The sequence below is a fragment of the Scyliorhinus canicula genome, chromosome 13 (assembly GCF_902713615.1).
Source record: "Scyliorhinus canicula chromosome 13, sScyCan1.1, whole genome shotgun sequence".
NCBI lineage: Eukaryota > Metazoa > Chordata > Chondrichthyes > Carcharhiniformes > Scyliorhinidae > Scyliorhinus > Scyliorhinus canicula.
The window spans coordinates 45,044,657-45,053,500 of NC_052158.1; the positions used below are offsets into that span (position 1 = coordinate 45,044,657).

At 53.6% G+C, this 8,844-nt stretch overlaps 1 protein-coding gene across 1 annotated transcript in view; it reads left to right on the forward strand.

The window, feature by feature from the left end:
- LOC119976643 (zinc finger protein 721-like) overlaps positions 1-8,844 on the forward strand; it is a 999,221-nt gene that overhangs the window by 691,197 nt on the left and 299,180 nt on the right. The gene's annotated exons all lie outside the window — the stretch shown is intronic.

Consider the following 8,844-nt stretch of genomic DNA (forward strand, 5'->3'; position numbering starts at 1 on the left):
CGTATTCACTTCCGGGAAATGGGCTAGTAACGCGGCCGCGTCAATCACGTGCGTGATGACGACGGAACACGGCGACGACACGATCACGCCCACGTGACGACGCCCGACGCCGTAAAAAGGCGCGGGCGACCACAGAATCTGTCGGTCAGGATGTCGGAGCCGAGGAGAGCTGCTCCTCGGTTTGCAGAGGCTGACGTCGAGGTGCTGCTCGATGCCGTCGAGCAGAGGAGGGGCATCATCTGCCCGCGGAGAGGGCATCGCCAACCTGCCAGCGCGGTACGCCAGGCCTGGCGTGAGGTGGGTGCTGCCGTTAGTGCTGTGGGGCAGACCCCTCGCTCAGCTGAGCAGTGCCGGAAGAAGCTACACGACCTCACCAGGGCTGCCAGGGTAAGTGCCAAGAGGGTGCCCCCTGGTCACAACCATCCCTCCCCCTTAACTTAAGCACCCACGTCCCCCCCCCCCCCCCCCCCGCCACGAGGGGGGGGGGGTGGAGGGGGATTGGGGCAGAGTTATTTGAGGATGGTTCACAAAGTTGTCACAGACCCAGCGCTCTGGCCCTGAGGAGAGATGCAATCGTCTTATGACAACTTGACCCCCCCAAACTGTGCCAGTCTCTGAACGGACTGCTGATACCTGGCACCTCACAACCACCGTGAGCGGCACAAGACTGGAGGGGGTTCGCCCAACCTGCACCCCCTCACCACCTTTGAACAGAGGGCCCTGGACCTTGTTGGGGGGTCTGCCACCCGCGATATCTCGCTTTGCGAGGTTGGTGGAACTGCAGCAAATGAGACAACCCTCCCTGACAAACACTCACCCCTCCCCCATCCTCTGTCCCTTCACACACCCTGCCCACTGGGACACCTCCCCCATCCTCTGTCCCTTCACACACCCTGCCCACTGGGACACCTCCCCCATCCTCTGTCCCTTCACACACCCTGCCCACTGGGACACCTCCCCCATCCTCTGTCCCTTCACACACCCTGCCCACTGGAACACCTCCCCCATCCTCTGTCCCTTCACACACCCTGCCCACTGGGACACCTCCCCCATCCTCTGTCCCTTCACACACCCTGCCCACTGGGACCGTCCAGCGGCCTGCCGAGCAAATCTAAATAACCCGTCTCATTCTCTTCCCTAGGACGTGATGCCGAACGACCAGGGCCGTCTGGCTCCAGACGGAGACAGGAATCTGCCGCCACCTCACCCGGGGCTGCACAACAGAGGGTGCCCGATCAGCGGGCAGCCCCATCCTCCCCAACCCAATCTGCGGACCAGGACGCCCAGAGGGTTGCGAGACCAGACCAGGCCCAGGATGCAGCTGGCTCCCAGACGTTTTCTGAGTTCCTGGAGTTTCTCAACCCACCCGCACAGCCGATGCCTCAAGAAACCCAGGGAAACAATGACGGGAAGAGGGCTGCCTTCCTGGCTCTGCAGACGCTGTTAGAGGAGTCGAACCGCGTCCAAGAGCAGGGAGTGGTGCCGCTCATGGCAGAGACCCAGTCCGACACCGCACGGATGGCATCCGCGGTGGAGGCAATGGGTCAGGTTATGCAAGGCATTGGGGTTAATATGCACGCGTCATCCTCGGCCCTGGACAGGGTTGCCCTCTCACAGGCAGCAATGTGCCAGAGCCAAAACAACATTGCCGGCGCCCTGCGGGCCTTGGCCGAGTCTCAGCAGGTCATTGTCCAGTCGCAGCAGTCAGTCGCCGAGAGCATCAACCGCCTGACACATGTGCTGGATGGCGTCGTGCACACACAGGTTGAGATCGCACAGTCCCTGCCGGGAATGTCTAACTCCCTGGACTCCGTCTCTGCAAACCTTCGGATCCTGGTGGATACCGTTGCAGGCCTCCAGGACTGGCAGCGCCAGGTGTCGGTGGTGCGACGGGGCACCTCCCCGCTCGCACCTCTGTCCCAAAGTGAGGCCCGGGGGCCACCGGGCTCCCCGAGGGAGGAGGAGGTTTCGGGGTCCGTCCCATTAAGGCCATCACGGGACGTCCCGGAATTCTCGGCCTCCCCCCGTCCCATCCCTGGTGCATCGGGTGGGCAGCAGGCAGAGCAGGGTGGCACAATGTCACCCGAGACGCCCGCAGAGCAGCCTGGCCCATCAAGGCCGGGTCGCCCCAGGAAACGCTTAGCCAAGGTGAAACGAGTCGAGGGGGGCGATTCACAGCAATCCTCCTCCACTCCTGCTGTATCATCTGGGGAATCACTTAGATGTAGTGGTAGGCAAGTAAGATAGACACTGAGTAAGTTGGCACGGGTGAAGGGCACAGTTTAGTTGTAGGGGCTAGGGCACCTGTAAATAATTGTTAACATTAAACGCACTGTTCCACCTTACTTGTAATACCGTGTGATTGTTCCACAGCCACAGGAATCGTGATGGTAACCGAGTGTCGCTGGGGTTGACGAGTGGTGAAACCTCGGTGCCGGGTGTGCAGTCCCTGCCCCTACCCCCTCCCACAGCTAGCCCACGCGGGCACGTGATGGAGTGTCAGTGACGATCTCAGCGGCCACCAAGATGGATGGTTCAGCTATTGCCATGGGTCAGACTCTCTCTAACGAATCTGAGCTCACAGCTCTTCGCAGAGCGGGCTGTTATCATTCCACATGGCACTGATCACACCCACTGACACAGCCATCAATGTTGTGCCATACCGTCTGGACACAGTGATAAGGGTGATGTCGAAGTGGAGCAGTGTACACTGAGGGGGGGGGGGGGGGGGGGGGGGGTTGTGGTGGTGGAAGTTGTGTGTTGACCCTCTGCATGACTAGCGATGCAGGTGGTGGTTTGGTGTTCAGCGGGTACGTCACATGAGATGCATGAACCGTGCTGCCACCAAGGCGTTGCGTGCCCGCCGTCCTTGCCGGGTCCGTCGTGCCGCCTCCTGGACATCACCAGCACCTGGGTCGTGTCTGCGTGCTGCGCCCGCCACTCCGCCAGCCTCCTCCTCCTCCTCCCTCGCCTCCTCCTCCTCCCTCTCCTCCTCCTCCTCCTCCTCCTCTGTGCTGGCACCACTGCCACTAGCTTCTCTCTCCGCCTCCTGCAGCAGGTCATCTCCCCTCTGCATCGCGATGTTGTGCAGCGCACAGCAGACCACCACAATGCGAGCGACCCTTTCGGCCTGGTACTGCAGGGCCCCTCCGGAGCGGTCCAGGCACCTGAATCTCATCTTCAGGAGGCCAAGGCAGCGCTCCACCACACCCCTGGTTGCTGCATGGGCCTCGTTGTATCGTGTTTCCGCATTGGTCTGAGGCCTCCGTATAGGCGTCATCAGCCAAGACCTCAGCGGATAACCCCTGTCGCCTAGCAACCAGCCCCTCAGCCGGAGGGGACGTCCCTCAAACATCGCAGGGATGAACGACTGCGCCAGTATGTAGAAGTCATGCACACTCCCTGGGAACCTTGCAGAGACGTTCATGATCCTCATGTGGGGGTCGCATACCACCTGGATATTAATGGAGTATGTCCCCCTTCTGTTTGTGAACACCTCCCTGTCCCCTGCAGGCGGGCGCATGGGGACGTGAACACAATCGATTGCCCCCTGCACCATCGGTATCCCGGCCACGTTGGCAAATCCACGAGCTCGTGAGTCTTGACTTGCTTGGTCCTCGGGAAAGGTGATGTAGCGGTCCGCGATGGCATAGAGGGCATCGGTCACATCCCGGATGCACCTGTGGACCGATGACTGGGAGATCCCGGAGAGGTCCCCCCTCGGATACTGGATGGAGCTGGTCGCATAGAAGTTAAGAGCGACCGTCACCTTGATGGCAACCGGGATCGCGTGTCCTCCCCCCGTTCCACGTGGGGCGAGGTGCGACAGGAGTTGGCAGATATGTATCACCGTCTGCCTACTCAGCCGGAGTCTTCTCCTGCAGGTGATGTCCATCATTGTTAGGAAAGAGACCCGGACACGGTACACCCTCGGCTTTGGTCGTCGCCTCTGGCGCCGTGGCTGCACCCTCACTCTCTCCTCTTCCTCTTCCTCCTCCTCCTCCTCCCCATGCTGCTCGACGACTGGCAACTCCTCGGCCCTTCCCTCTGCTGCTGCAGCTGGCCCTGCATCCACTGCGGGTTGTGGGTGTGGATGCTGCTGCATCTCCAAATGCAGTAGAGCGGCCCCAACCACTGCGCAGAACATAGCCGTTCTGTTCACATACATTTGTGCTAACCTACAGAAGGGTGGTGGGGGCAGAGAAACGGGACATGTTAGACGGAGGTTAGTCGACACCTCGGCAGCCGCCTGCCACGGGATACCTGTGTGTCCCGGTGGCCTGGTCGCGCTGCTGACACGAGGGCAGCCTAACCCCTGGTCACTTTCTGCATCCAACGGCCAGTAAACTATGTCCTCCTCACGGGTGCGGCAGTGGCCTGTGGCCGTAAGCCACAGGGCAACCAGCAGCCGTGTCCTCGTGACCGGCACGCCATGGCATGGTGGCAGACATTTTGTAACGGGGTTGGACGGCTCACTCTCTACCTAACCCCCCCCCTCCGTCTCCCCCACTGCCCCCTCCGTCTCCCCCACTGCCTCCCCGTCTCACCCACTGCCCCCCCTCCGTCTCACCCACTGCCCCAAACGTCTCACCCACTGCCTCCCCCGTCTCCCCCACTGCCCCCCTTCCGTCTCCCCCACTGCCTCCCCCGTCTCCCCCACTGCCCCCCCCGTCTCCCCCACTGCCCCCTCCGTCTCCCCCACTGCCTCCCCCGTCTCCCCCCACTGCCTCCCCCGTCTCCCCTACTGCCCCCCCCTCCGTCTCACCCACTGCCCCCTCCATCTCCCCCACTGCCCCCTCCGTCTCCCCCACTGCCTCCCCCGTCTCCCCCACTGCCCCCGCTCTGGACCCCCCCTCCCGTTCTCAGGGATGCCTTCCCCGTTGTGGACAGACTCGAGCGGTGCGCTGAGCGGTGCAGCCAGCCCGACTGGTTGACGAACTTAAAAAGCAGGTGTGTTTCACGACGTGCAAACAGGGCGCCATGACGTCGGGACTTCGGCCCATCCGGGCCGGTGAATAGCGGGGGGGGGCTATCAGTGGCGATTCTGGTCGTGTCGGGGGCGGGAAGGAGGCGTTTGTCGGGAATGGCAACTCCGAGATTTTGCGGGGTTCGGAGAATAGCGGGAGGGCGTCGGAACAGCGTCGCCGTAAAAACTTCCGACGCCCGCTATTCTCCGAACCGTCGTGAGTCCGGAGAATCGCGCCCATGGTCTGTCTACAGCTGGGGACCTTGATCTATTATGAATACATTGCATTCCTTGTTCTGTGAAGCTGTTATCAGCAGCTGTTGAGATACTCCCTATAAATACTCATGCTTGGTTCTCATGAGATAGTTTACACAGTTTGTAATTTATTGTTCAGGAAAGTGGCTAGTTCAGCTATTTTGTGTCTTTAGTATTGCTTTAATAGCTAACAGCCTTTCTGATATTAACAAGCATTGCCTATACACTATCTATTTCTGCAAATTGCCTCTTCTAAACAGGCATCTAAGCCAATGAGTACCTTTTCTCTATCAGAACTAATCAAAAGTAATGTAGGAGCACAGATGTAGTCACAGAGCCACCTATAATTTATATCATAGTCCAGTATCAGTAAATGTCCCCCAATAGGGGTCACGAGCCAAATAGCACATAATATAAAGTGGGAGGGGAAAGTGAGCCAATGCTTGGTGAGTAACTCTGGGAGTTACACACTCATCTTTGTGTGTGAGTCGCCTTTATTTGGGAATGACTGTCAAGCTTAGATTTACTGCAGGGCTGCTAAAATATAAAGAACATAAGTGACATTTTGACATTGGAACTTGAGGAGTGATAGTTAAAATTGGCTGCTGGACTGTAACAAAAGAGCCGCTCAACATCTAACCCAGTGTCTGATGAAATGTCATCTCAGGCTGAAACATTAACTCTGTTTCTCTCCACAGATGCTGTCTGACCTGCTGAGTATTTCCAGCATCATTTGTTTTCATTCTAGTTTTTAAAGCACAGAAACTGACCATTCGGCCCATCTGCTTTCTCCCATTTAACTGCGAGATGTGCGGCAAATGATTCTCACAGTTATCAACACCCCTCAACCGCATTCCCACTGGGGAGAAACCATTCACCTGTGAGGTGTGTGACAAATCATTCTTGAAAGTTTGGGGCCTCTGTTTGCACCAACGCATTAAGAAGTCTTACAACACCAGGTTCAAATCCAATCGGATTATATCCAATCTCCTGTTTACTATTTAATTAGCTTTATCCCTGAGTATTTATCTTGCTTGATCTGACAACAAATTAACTAGTTATTTAGTTGAAATTAAAAAAGTTATTTCATTAAAATTAAAAAATAGTAATTTAAATCAACCCAAAATAGTTATTTAATTGAGATTTTAAAATAGTAATTTAAATCAATTTAAAAATAGTAATCTAAGTCAAATTTTAAAAATTGTAATTCAAATCAACTTTAAAATAGTAATTTAAGTCAAATTTTAAAAATAGTAATTCAAATCAACTTAAAAATAGTAATTTAAATCAAATTAAAACTAATAACTCCACAAACATTCAAATATAGCCCAGTCTGCCTTTCAGCCAATCAGGTTATAGTCACCTATGACATCACTTTGCCGGTTTTTTTACAATTTTGAAATAAACAAACAGATAAGCAGCTGTCCCACCGGCAGCGTCCCGCCGGCAGCGTCCCACCGGCAGCGTCCCGCCGGCAGCGTCCCGCCGGCAGTGTCCGCTCCTCTCTGCCCTGCCCGAGCCTGGCGCTACCTTTATCCTCTCCCCTGCAGCAGTGTCCCGCGCAGGTCCGCGCCTCCCTGCTCCTGGAAGGTAAGTGACACACAGGTACCGTTTTTTAATCCCACCTTTCTGCACCCAGCCCACAGCCCTGTAGCTTAGAGCACTTAACGTGCAGATTCCAAGTACTTTAAAAAAGATTTTAGGGTCTGTACCTCGGGCAGCGAATTCCAGACACTCACTACCTTCTGCGTAAAAATGTACTTCCTCATTTCTTCTCCACTCCTTCTGCCACTTATCTTGAATCTGTGTCCTCTGATTCCAGAATTCTCTGCCAAGGGAATCAATTTTATCCTGTCTCTTCCCCTCATAATTTTGTAGACCTCAGTCAAGTCACCCCTCAGCCTTCTTTGTTCCAAGGAATATAACCCCAACCTATCCAATCTCTCCTCATAGCTACACATTTCTAGCCCTGGCACCATTCTTGTAATCCTCCTCTGCACTCTCTCCAGAGCAATTATGTCCTTCCTGTAATTTGGTGATGAGAACTGCACATGGTACACATGGTAGTGATTTATACAATTCCAACATTATATGCTTTCTTTTATATTCTATACCCCAATGAAGGAGAGCATTCCATATGCCTTCCTTACAACCTTGTGCACTTGAACTGCTTCCTTCAGGGACCTGTGTGCCAAGATCTCTCACTTCAACTACCCCTCTTAGTATATTCCCATTTATTGTGTACTCCCAATAACTGACCTCCTAAATGCATAACCTCACACTGCTCTGTGTTAAAATCCATCTGCCACTTTACTGCCCACTCCACCAATCCATCCATATCATTCTGGAGATTATAGCTATCCTTTACACTATCGGCCAATCTTTGTGTCATCTGCAAATTTACCAATCGTGCCCGCGATTCACATCCAAATCATTAATATATATCACAAACAGTAAGGGTCACAACACCAAGCCCTGTGGAACACCAATTGAAACAACTTTCCATTCACAAATGTATCCATCAGCTATTACCCTTTGTTTCCCAACTTTTTATCCAGTTGCCACATTACCCGTTATCCCTTGGGTATTTACTTTTTTGACCAATCTGCCATGTGGGACCTTATCAAACACCTTGCTAAAATCCCCTCACACAACATGCACTGCACTATTTACATCAACCCTTGTCACTTCCGCAAAGAACTAAATAAAATTTGTGAGGCAAGACCTTCCTGTAACAAATTCATGCTGACTATCCGTGACTAGTCCATGCTTTCCACGTGACACTTAATCTCTATCTGTGTGGATTGATTCTACTAATTTGCCCACCACCGACATAAGACTAACTGGCCTATAATTGTTTAGCATTTCCTTTGATCCCTTTTTAAACAATAGAACGATGTTTGCATTTCTCCAGTCCTCTGCTGTCTCCCCTGTATCTAGTGAGAATTGGAAAATCATCCTCAGAGCATCTGCTTTCTCCCCCCTGATCTTCTTCATCAGCTTCGGAAATAATCCATTTGGCCTGGAGACTTATTAACTTTCAAGGATTCCAACCCTTCAAGTATTTTCCCTCTCTTTAAGATTGTCCCGTCCAATATCTCACAGTGTTCTTTCTGGTCTCTATAACGGCATCATCTCTTTCACCTTGTAAGCACAGAGACAAAATATTTATTTAAAACCCTTCCCACAGCCTTCTTCAACTCTGATGGATCCTCATTTTTCCTGAACTAACCTTTTGCCATTAATAAAACCTTATGAACACACCTTCCTTGTCCACGAAGTCTAGGAGTGAAACTTGAACCCAGAGCTTCTGGACCAGAAGCAGAGAGCTACCCACTGCAACACGTGTTCAATAACCATCTGTGAGAATCCTTGGTCTGCAGTGCATCCTACCACCACTAGTTTTGATGTTCTTGTCTGAGGAAGGATGTTGTCCTGTTTTAGAAACCTGGAAAGGGAAATGCGGTCAGGTGAGGGGTGAGAAGTAGAGAGAGGGGTCAGATGAGAGATCAGGTGAGGGGTAAAAGGCCAACAAAGGGGTCTGGTGAGGAGTGACAATCATTCTCCAGTCACAGAGTGAATCTCCGAGTTACAGTGACTCCCCCAGTCACAGTGTCAATCTC